Raw genomic sequence first — 12,198 nt, forward strand, 5'->3', positions numbered from 1 at the left:
CCACCTCCACTGTAGTAGGTGAAACTTGCTTTCCACAAGAATTCCCAAGCACATTATGGCAAATTTCCCCAAACCTGCTGCAGCTGTGCTGGCGGCCGGCCAGTGAGCTGAAGGCAGCATGGAATTGAATATCAAGGTGCAATATACATAGCCCAGAGCTACCAGCACAAATGGCTCTGCCCCAGGTCTGGCGGCAGCTGTGGTCATGGCAGCAGAGAGCATGGGGACAAGGTGAGGCATCCCTGGCAGAGACAGTGACATCGCTGAAGTGGGCAGCGTGTTCAGGACGTGGCAGCCAGGGCCTGGCTGCACTTGGACTTTAGCACCCTCCAGCGTCAGGAATTGCTTAGGGCAATCAGAACGTCTATCAAAAACTGTTTGCCTCTTACCCAGTGAGGAATGACAGAACATTGACCTGGAACAGATTCTTCAGGCTTGTGTTTGGGGAGTGTAGGCAACCTTCTCTCATGCCTATGCTTCTTCTCTGTGATACCCAGCACCAGGATAAGAGGCCATGGGCACAAACAAGAGCACAGGAGGTCCCTCTGAGCACCAGGCAACACTGCTGTGCTGTGCAGTGCCGGAGCACTGGCACAGGTTGCCCAAAGGCTGTGGGGTCTCCTTGTTGGAGAGAAAGCATCTGGCCATGGGCCTGGGCCCCCTGCTCTTGGTGTTCCTGCTGGAGCAGGAGTGGGCCAGAGGGGTCCAGAGGGCCCTGCCAGCCTCAGTCTGCCTGGGATTCTGGGGTTCTCCACCAAGGAAGGTTTCTGTGAGCTTTGCTTCCCTGTAACAACAACGTCTCTTGGCCTCAGCAAAACAATGCCTCCCAATTTTCCTTCTCTGCAAGGACTGAATGGAAATATTAATCCTTTCTTGAACTGAGAATGGTTTTTACCTTGACATGGCAACAGTTTTACATTCCTCATCTTTTCCAGGGCTGTAGGAGCTGCTGCTCCTGCTGGTGGCTGCCAGAAGTGTTGGAGTTCAGTTTGGAGTGGGCTGTTGATGAGCCCAGGTGCCCATGAGTGAAGAAGGAGCACCAACAAGAAACACTGCATTTTTAAGAGTTTCCAGATAGCAGTCACCAGGAATCTCAATACCCAAACTTATTCCTTGAACACACTGGGCAGCACTTCCCATAGCGGAGCCTAGGTAGACTGGGTTGGGGAGGACAAAGAAGGTGGTGGTACACACCTTGACCATAGCAGGACATGGAATCTGTCCCCTGTCAAGTTCCTGTAAGGACAGCTAAGGAAATGCAGGCCAGATGAAGTCATTAGTCAGTGGGTGCACAAATGATCAAAAAACATGCTGAACTTATCACAGTTCACCATCTAACTGAAAATTCTTTTTTAATGGGGTCACCCAGGGTCTGTCCAGGACCTGTTTCTATTTGATATTTTCATTGGTAACTCGGATAATGGAATAAAGTATGCTTATAAAATCTGCCCATCACACTAAGCCAGGAGGATTGTGAGCGTATTGGGGCCCAGGATTAAAATTCAAAATAGCTATGAAAAATCAGAGAGGTTTTCCAGAATCAACAAATGGAACTAAATAGAGACACGTGCAAAGAGCAAAGGGGTCAAAAGGACTCCTATTGAAGTGGAGGTGACTGACCGGACGGCAGAGGAACCTGGGAGATGCTGTGGAGCCAGCACAGATCAGAGACCACACTGCACCCCTGGGTGTGCACGTGGAGATGGGAAAGGTGAGAGCTGGGGGTTCTGTCATGGAGGGGATGTTGCAGCTTGAGCACTGTGTCCAGCAAAGTGCATCAGCTTTAAAGAATGATGTAAACAATATAGAAAGCCCTAAGAGACCAATAGAGATGTTAAGGGGTTTATAAAATCTGACCTGTGATGAGAAGTTGAAAGAACTTGGGGTTGTTTGTCTAGAGAAGATGGAGGAGGCAGAAGGGAGTGGAATAACGGCCTTCAGAAATAACCATAAAGAGGAAGAAGATGGGTTGCCTTGAGTTGCCTGAGAGTGGGACAGGAATAGTAGTTTTAACTGGAAGCAAGGGAGATATAGGTTAGATATGAGGACAAACTTCTCAGCTATGGTCAAAGATAAGCTCAGAAGCAGGCAGCCTGTGTGGGTTGGGAGAGCACAGCCATTACACCTTTTTAAGAACAGATGAGGCAAAGATCTGTTGGCAATGGTCTGTGACAGCCCATCTCACATCTGGGATCAAGCTGCCTCATCCTACATTGCTGGGATTGCTTTGTTGTCCCCACAGCCATTTTCTGGAGTTTTGCAGGAGCTGAGGAAGCTGTGGATCTGCTATTTGGGATGCAAAGAAATGTGGCTGGAGGAGAACACAAATGCATCTCTGGGGCATGAGCAGCCTGAGCACATGGTGCTGGTACTGCATGAACCTTATCTACAGCTGAATGCCTTTGCTTGCAGAGCAGGCACTCATTTAACTTCCATCTGCCCTTTGGTTTCCTTGCTCAATGGGGTGCTTAAAACACTTCCTGAGGTACTTGGGGGCTGAGATGAAGTTCTGCTCCGATGCCTCATTCCTGAAGAGTACAAGCAGGTTTAGTGCTTGGAGGAGGTTCACTGGAGCCAACCAACTCTATGGTAGAATTATAGAATCATAGAATTATTTGTGTTGGAAGCGATCATTAAAGGTCACCTTGTCCAACTCCCCTGCAATGAACAGGGACACCTACATCTAGGTCAGGTTGCTTAGGGACCAATCCAGTGTGACCTCAAATGTCTCCAGGGGTGGGGCATACACCCCCTCTCTGGTCAACATGTTCCAGTGCTTCACCACACATTTGTAAAAAAAAATCCTTATATCCAATCTAAAGCTCCCCTCTTTTAGTTTGAAACCGTTTCCCCTTGCCACATCACAGTCCCTGCTAAAGAGTCTGTCTCCATCTTTCTTATGGTTCCCCTTTAGATACTCAAAGGCTGCCCTCAGGTCTCCTGAGATCCTCTTCTCCAGGCTGAACAGTCCCAGCTCTCTCAGCCTGTCCTGGTAGGAGAGGCATTCCATCCTTTGGATCATTTTTGTGGCTCTCATCTGAACACACTCCAAAAGGTCTCTGTCTCTCCTCTACTGAAGACTCCACATCTGGACACGGTACTCCAGGTGAGACCTCACCAGCACAGAGCAGAGGGGCAGGATCACTTCCCTCACTCTGCTGGCCACGCCTCATTTGATGCAGCCCAGGATACGGTTGGCTTTCTGGGCTGTGAGGGCACATTGCTGCCTCATATCCAGCTTGCCATCGGTACTCCCAAGTCCTTTTCAGCAGGGCTGTGTTCCATCCTTACATCCCCCAACTTGTATTGATAATGGGTTGCCCCAACCCAGGAGCCAGACATTGCACTTGGATTTGTTGAACCTCATGAGGTTCACCTGGGTCCACTGCTCAAACCTCTCTGGGACTGTCTGGATGGCATCCCGTCCTTCTGGTGTGTCAGCAGCACTACACAGCTTGATGTCATCCATAGACTTGCTGAAGCTGCACTTGATCCTACTACTGTTGTAGTTGATGAAGATATTAAAGAGCACCAGTTCTGGTACTGACCACTGGGGAACACCACTCTTCACTGATCTCCATCCAGACATTGAGCCATTGGCTACGTGTGGGCATGAGGTTACAAACTGAGTCAGTCTCCACAATGCTGTTCCTACATAAAGTGCCAAAATTACAATGCCAAAACTTCAAATGGCAAAGGTGACTGTTCTACTTTGTAGAACAACTGTTTACTGGCAACTCACTGTCTTTCTACTTCTCTACTGTGAGACAGCCTGTGATAAAACGTGATTTGAAAAGCACATAGTTAAATAATAAGTGCAATCTGCTTGCTATTACAGATCCTGCCCTGAGCCATGAATCAGTGCCTTTTCTCTATGACAGTCCTGGATTATTCAAGCATATAGGGCTGTGTTCTAGGAAATAGTAAAAATTGTCTCCTCAGTGACAAATAATTGCTTCTTCTTTAGAAGCACTTGTTATCACCTCCTCATATTGAGTATTTTTAGTACTAGCAAAGTATCTTCTTTTCAGCTCCCTGGAGACATCTGCTCTCCATATGGCTGTCTTGCCGCTTCTCCCACAGCCTGTTTCTGAGAAGGAGACTCCTGATATGACAGATTGGAATTATTTCCAGCTCCTTGAACCCTTCACTGGTTCCTGACTCATGTAATTGAGCTTAACAAATTCTACATGACTCTGTATTTTTTAATCCCTCTCAACGAGGAACTTTGTGTCACATTGCTTCTGTTGTCAACAAGCTGCTCTCGGAGCACCGAGGCAGAGAGCTGGTGTGGTGCTGAGCCCACCTAACATGTGTCATCCCTTTGAGCCCTTCTGGTCCCTTGCAGAAGCCCATGGGATGTGACAAGGGGCCACCACCCCACTGGTGTGGCTGCTGGCCCAGCGCAGCCCCTATTAAAACCCCAGTTCTGAGACCCATATCAGAAAATCAAGGCCATGCCTTGGCCATACTGTTGCTTCAGTGGTTTCCAAACCTTATTCTGTAGAACAGAGTTTTGTTCTGTGATCATGGAGTGGGAATACCTTTTTTTTTTTTTTTTTTGGCTTGGCAGTGGATGTTGGAGTATGGATCAAGAGCTAAAAGATAATCACTTGTGTTTGTGTGTTGTGTGCATATCTATAGTTACCTCTTATTCCCCGCTGCACCCTGAGACGTGTGCACACTGTCTGATCTCACACTATAAAACATATGCTCTGTTCGAATATGTTTCCTCATGCTTTACTGCAGGAGCTGTCGGTGTGAATCTTTATGGAAGTCGCTACAGTAAAAAGAGACACAAAGCTCTGCCGAGTGATGCACTCAGCTCAACAAACTGACATTGTGAATACCACAGGGGGAAAACCCCACAGCTGATATTTTAAGAGCTAGACCTTTATAGTGGTCAGCGCTGAATGTTAATACCTTTCACTCTTGATGTTTGCATACTGCAGTAACAGTCCAAGCACACACTCTCCTTCCAAGCTATCAAGAATTAGGGAGCTGCCTACAACCCAATCCCAAAAGCCATGTTTGGGAGATGCCGTGCCAAAGCCCCATGGGGCCATAGATCTGGGCAGCACTCGTGTCAGAGCAGCATGGCATGCTGAGACCCATGGCTGCTCCTGTGCTGAGCCAGCACTCATTTTGTCCTGAAAATCTGTCACTTTGAGCTTTATGCACACTATCATTTCCGTGCTCTGTAACTAAAACACAAAGGATGCAAGATGAGGCCATGAGAAATTCACCCAGCCATACTATTTTTCTGATAGCACAAATGCAATTGTTCTTAATTAGAAAGAAGGGAAGTTAATTATTTTGGCACATATGTGCCACATACAAAATTCCTGGAGAAAAGCACTCTGGGTCCTGCTGACAATACTGGGGACAAAGTAAAATAATAACCCAGGGGGAAAAACACCACATTTCTGCTATATTTTTGGTTAGAGGGAAACTCACCTGTCTTTTTATCCGCTAACTAAGAGATATGGAATACAGATTCTTGCAAATTAGAGTAACGTGGGCTTGCTCCTTTTAGTTGGTTCAGAGGTCTGTGCTTTATGGCTATGCAAATAAATTCTACATATGAAGCAGCATATAGGGCAAATTCAGTAAGCATGATACTACTTGGCTTCCGCATACGAGACCATTTCTGCAGCTAAACAATATTATACACATTAGTAATTCATTGCATCATTAAGGACCTAAAGGGCAGAGATCTGTCAAGTTTGGTATCCTGCTTTGTCTCAATGTTTCCTATATCCCGGGTTAGAGCAGGACAATTCAGCGGCATGTTCTCCAGCGCTGAGCCACTGCCAACATTTTCTTAATGGGATTAAGTTGTGCCTTGTTACTGTAGAAAGACATATTTTAAGTGTGCTTGGCCATTCACTTGGAGTAGGATTATCTTTAGGTTAACTATTACCCTGGATTTGTAAGTAGTAAAGTCTTTATTTCATTACTCACCAAAATTCTTCACCTTGAATTTTTCCAATTAATGATAGAAGTATTAATAGAATCATAGAATCATGAATCATAGAATGGCCTGGGTTGAAAGGGACGACAATGACCATCTAGTTTCAACACCCCTGCTATGTGCAGGGTCGCCAACCACCAGACCAGGCTGCCCAGAGCCACATCCAGCCTGGCCTTGAATGCCTCCAGGGATGGGGCATCCACAGCCTCCTTGGGCAACCTGTTCCAGTGCATCACCACTCTCTGTGTGAAAAACTTCCTCCTAATATCTAACCCAAACCTCCCTTGTCTCAGTTTAAAACCATTCCCCCTTGTCCTATTACTATCTACTCCTGTAACCAGCTGTTTCCCCTCCTTTTTAGATGCTCCCTTCAGGTACTGGAAGGCCACAATGAGGTCTCCCCAGAGCCTTCTCTTCTCCAAGCTAAACAAGCCCAGTTCCCTCAACCTTTCTTCCTGGGAGAGGAGCTCCGGCCCTCTGATCAACTTAGTGGCCCTCTTCTGGACCTGCTCCAAGGTCTCCATGTCCTTCCTGTGCTGGAGGCCCCAGGCCTGGACGCAGTACTCCAGATGGGGCCTCACAAGAGCTGAGTAGAGGGGCACAATCACCTCTCTCTCCCTGCTGGCCACCCCTCTTTTAATGCAGCCCAGAATACAGTAGGCCTTCCGGGCTGCAAGTGCACACTGCTGGCTCATGTCCAGCTTCTCGTCTACCAGGACCCCCAAATCCTTCTCTGCAGAGCTGCTCTCAAGGAGATCTTCCCCCACTTTGTATAAATACATGGGTTTGCCCCGACCTGAGTGCAACACCCTGCACTTAGCCTTATTCATGAGCCCGCTTCTCCAGCCTGTCCAGGTCACTCTGGATGGCTTCCCCTCCTTCCAGTGTATCGACTGCACCTCTCAGCTTGGTCTCATCCACAAACTTGCTGAGGGTGCACTCGATGCCATCGTCTGTGTCATTGATAAAGGTGTTCAAGAGCACCCGTCCCAAGACCGACCCCTGAGGGACACCGCTTGTAACCGACCTCCACCCTGACACAGAACCATTGATCATAACCCTTTGGCTGCATCCAGCCAGCTAATTCCTAATCCATCGAACAGTCCATCCTTCAAATCTATGCCTCTCCAATTTAGAGATGAGGATGTGGTGAGGCCTTTCAGAGGTCCAGGTAGATGACATCCATCGCCCTAGAAGAAGCAGCAAGATGGATCATTTAGATCCTCTAGAGCTGTTAGAAGCTTTCCCCTTCCATTAGAATCTCTATCAGTAACTGAATAAACACCAGAAGAAGTTCAGCTTTTTGAAGTATGTACAGTTCCAAAAAATACCGAAGAAAAAAGAGCATGGAAGAACTCTCCAGAAATGACGCTCAGCCTTGTGTAAGCAGGAGGCTCAGACTGCAGCATTACCAACACAGCTAACCCAAGGCTTGGAGAGAGTGCTCGGGGCATGGAGTGGGACTGGGGATGGAGGGGACTGCTGCCAAGCTCAGGCTTGGCATTGGCTGCCCAAGGAGCAGCAGGGACCAAGTCATTCTTGGGCCATGATGCAGGTGGCAGTCACAGCTACAACAGCCCAAACATTCTGAAAATACTTCTATTTGCTCCATCTTCAGCTAGGACCAACACCTGGGCAGAAGTGCCCGGCACAAGAGTCAGCAAAGGTTTCAGCTGGGCTGAGCAAGACAGCTCACAGCCATGCACTGCAGACCTCTCCTCGCCCAGGCATTTGGAATGCTAGGTACAGCAGTGCACTGGAGCTTTACAATAGCTGCAATCATTACAAGCAGTGGATAGAAGGGCAATACCTGTACAAGAGGTAATGATCTCAGGTTGTGCTGGGGACTTTCAGGTTGGATACTAGGAAAAATTTCTTTTTTGGGCATGGTGGGGATAGGTTGGCAGTTGGACTAGATGATCTTAGAGGTCTTTTCCAATCTTAATGATTCTATGATTCTACCATGGACACAAAGTCTTCCTGAAGGCTTGTAAGCCATCACAAAACATCCCCTACAATATTTTTTTGAGAACTAAGCACTCTCTAGGAATGTATCAAGAACGAGAATCTACACGTTTTGGCTCTTGCAATTGTTCAGTAGTGGAAGCCCTTCATTCGTTTAAACATGGATTTATTAAAGACTTCATTATGATCTTATTTCACAGCTATATAGTTCCACTGCTATTAAATTATCCCGAAGGACTTTTAAACACAACAAATGAATGTGAAAAAAATTAGGAGGATTGCCAAAATGTGCCTGGGGAGAGTATTCGTGCATTTGATTTTGATGTAGAAGGTGGATCACACCTTATTCTCCTCTCTTGAAGGGTGGTTTCTAAACCAGGAGTGAGTATGTCACAGCTGCACTGGTGAAAAGGAGAGGAAAATTAAGACAAAGTCTTATCTCAAAGATGGATGTTTTCGATCTTTATATTTTTATTCAAAAAATCTTTCCAGTTCTGTGGACCAAACACTAGCATTGTTGACCAACTGTAATCTGTAATCAAGCAGGGTCACCCAGATACTCCTCACAATGGCCCAGGACAACACTAACAAGCTCTGCATCCCTGACAGTGGCTGCATCACTTCCAGTGCAAAGGCCGCTATTGGTAGAATTAGAACAAATTTATGGCAAAAATTAAAACATTTATATTTTAACATCTCCAGACTTTATTAGGTGTTCTTTATACAGTCATCTGGTATGTTTAAAGAGTGAGCAATCATATAAAAGGAAATATGGTCATAACTGATTGAAGTAATAAAACCCTGAAACTAAATAACATCTCATAACTCATTACACAGCATATATTAGATTTCATTACATCAGTATATGACTTAGTAGTAAATTCTCCTGTTGGTCATAAACCTCTAAAGTGTTGTCATCCTGAAAAATGAAATTAAAAAAGGGAAGACAATGCCAGGATGCTTTGGTGGTGCTCATACTGTTGTGGAACAGCCCCACCTGCTGTTGGGGTGAAGAAGCCTTCATGGGCCGTGGGTGATGCTGGGGCATTTGGCAGGGACCTCAGAGAACCTGGTCACCAAACGCGTTACCCACAGAAATAGCACTGCTGAGGCCTCCAATCCCCCTCCTCGCTGAGGGGCACTTACCAACACTTGGCCTACCGAGCCCCAAGGGCTCCCCAGGCCACTGGTGACTTCTGCTGTCCTTCTAAGGCCTGAGCACAGCCCGTAAGGCTGGTGCCTTGCCACAAGGCCTGCTGCACCCATTTTCCCCCTCCATTTAGCAGCTTATAATTACACCAAGCAACCGGTCGGCAATCATGCTGCCTGCAACATCTGGGAGATCTTAAGGCCGATCCCAGTCCAAGCGGCACTGATGTAATTGTTTTGCTGGGTGAAGGATGATAACTCTCCCCACGTGTGTTTATACTCCTTCAAAATAATCCAATGGTTTTTTTGAAGATCACTTATGTCAACACGTGCTTTATTGTGTCTTATGTGTTGTTAAAGTGCTGGGTGGAGGCAGCTGGGAGAGAAGTCCCCTTTCAAAGCATACCTTCTCTTGTCCTTCTCGAAACAGTTTGTTGGATCAGTGTAAAGCAGAGAGGCTTTAACGGCTGTTTTGGAGGTGTCCAGGCACACAGCAGATCCGTGGGGTTATATACATGGATTAAAAGCTAAGTATAAAAATGAATCAAAGAAATCCCCCAAAGCTCTAGGAGTGGAGAGGGCTACTCCCCTCCTTTCCACAAAGTTTGCAACCAGTTAAGAATGAGGCTATGCAAAGCCAGGTGCTCCACATGCCAAACCTGCACCGAATCCAGCCCTAGGGAACAGCAGCAGACTTCCAGGCTCTCCAGCAGGAGCTGCTGTTCCAGCAGAAGCTGTCCTCAGGGCATGGACAGCAGATGGGGCAGGTAATGAGCAAGCCAGGTGAACCTGGACTGCTACGTACAGGCTTTAAACTACAGATAGGAAACATCTGTCATAACTGTAAGACCAGTCCTATAATGGGACTAGCAGTCTCTCCTTAAGACAGCTGTACTTCCAAATGAAATGTGCTTTGTTAGATTTTCCCCACAATGACAAAACAAAACAAACAAACGAAAAAATCCAAAAACACCCCACCTGTCACTGCTGTCAGTGCAGACTTAGGTTCTGATTTTGCCCTTTTACAGCCTAAGTAGCCCTAGGCAGGGACAACTGCCATAATAAAGCTTCAAAATGCTGATCTCACTCTCTGGTAACTCAGGTTCTGCAATGCACAGAGCAGGGCTGAGCCAAACCTCACCTGGCAGCAGAATACATTTTGCTTTTTATCAGAGCCACTTTCACACTCCCACAACAGTCTCATTATCCCTAATAGGCAAGCTGGGCTCCGAGCATCAGCACAGCCCTGCCTTTGCACTGATGGAAAATTAAAGGAGTTTCCTTCCATATTCTTCAGTGTGAGAGCGCAGCTGAGAATCTTTCAGGATTTGGAGAATTTTTAGCTAATTGAGGTAAACCAAACATACCTAGCTGCTTTTATGACTCTTTCAGAGCAGTATCTTTTTAAGCTAATACTCCACTGGGGAGCACAACTCGCAGACAAAAGCCATCTGAAGTGCCTTGAAGAGATCTGAGCTCTGGGCTCTGAACTTTGCTGCTTATAAACAATCATTTCAATCTGCCAGGCCACAGCGGGAGTATGAGGCTTCATAAAAGGGCTTAGGTGTTGTAACACTGAACGCAGCAGCGCTTCGCTGGGTGTCTCGCTATCCAGCCTGCCCACGCAATCCAGAAGACTTCAGACACAAAGAACCAGATCCGCACAAGCCAGCAGGGAACCACTTCAGGAAACGTTGAAGAGAGCATAGCCCAGCTGTGCTGAGGTACCTCTTTCTGATCGGATTTCAAACCTCAGATCCCTTCCCAGAGTAGGGACTGAAGCAGCACACGCTCATAAAACAGCAACGGCAATTATAACACTTGCTTAGGCCTTGGAAGAGAAAGACCCAGGTCTCCTCTTACACTGCAGAGATGCGAATATCCACTCCCACCCTCAGGCTGTGACTATTGGGATGTCCTCTGGAAGCCCTTCTGCTTTTCATGGGAGGAAGCAGATGAGGTTAGGCCAGGGGAAATGGATACTTCGGTTCTGTCTGGGCACTCTGGCAACAGGACAAGGACAGCTTGGGCCCCTCTCCCAACTCAGTTCAATGAAAGATGCATATTTTCAGAGAAGACTGAAACCTCAGTGAGCACCATGACCTGGGCGGGGTGTGGAGGGCAAAGCTAAGACACACAGGTGCCACCCTCTCTAGCAGCATGCAAAGCTTTTCATGAATAAGAGGAATTGAGCCCATTGCCTGCCAGCATAAATTAGCTTTGAATCGCTAGTGAGTAGGAGGTATTGATGTGGCCTTCTCAAGGCTTGCTCTGAGAACACCCACACTCCCAGGTAAACAGAAGAGTATGTGATTTCTGGCTGTTTGACCAGCCTCTCACCTGGTCTAGCACTGAGGTCTTGGGCAAGCCAAGAACTGTTTGCCACTGAAGCATTTAAAAAACTGCACCGGAGGAAATCTGCATCTCTGCATGACTTGCAGTAGAATTTGGGAAACCGAGCTTTGGGATCAGGCCTAGTTCTCCAAGGGCACATAGATACTAACCCAAACTGTTTGTTTACCACAGAGATAGTCGCCTAAATACTTTCCAGATCTGTCCTTTGGGGCTCAGACTGGCTGGAAAAAAAAAAAGAGGCTAAGAAGTGAAGTCACTCAGGACACTTAAGTCAGCTGCATACCCAGAGGGCCTCCGAGATCCATCTCTGGCCTTCTCCCAGAGCAGCGGTGGTGCAGGTTGCATTTGCCTTCTGTGGATTGCACAGGCAGCCCTTCCCACAGCTGGAGCTCCAGTCCATGAAAGCCAACTGCAAAGGTGAGACAGCATCGTGGTGAAACCCTAAAGATACTCTTTGACTTCTGCTGTCTAGAGAGAGAAAATGCTTCAAGTAGGAATGTATTTATCATATTAATCCTAAAACAGTTCCATTATAATGACAAGCGTGATGTTTCATCAAAATTCTTAGGAGATTTATATCTGCTGTAGCTCTCCTTTGGATGGAAGTTGGATGTAAAACAAGCATATGTTTCTTGTTACAGAGCTGCAAAAAAAAATCCATTGTTTCTTGGTTGACTGATTGAAAATTTAAAGAAATCAGTCTGCCATAACAAACATGATCTCCACAAATCCAAATGCATTCTTATATTTCACCG

The sequence above is a fragment of the Gallus gallus genome, chromosome 2, assembly GCF_016699485.2.
Source record: "Gallus gallus isolate bGalGal1 chromosome 2, bGalGal1.mat.broiler.GRCg7b, whole genome shotgun sequence".
Taxonomy (NCBI): domain Eukaryota; kingdom Metazoa; phylum Chordata; class Aves; order Galliformes; family Phasianidae; genus Gallus; species Gallus gallus.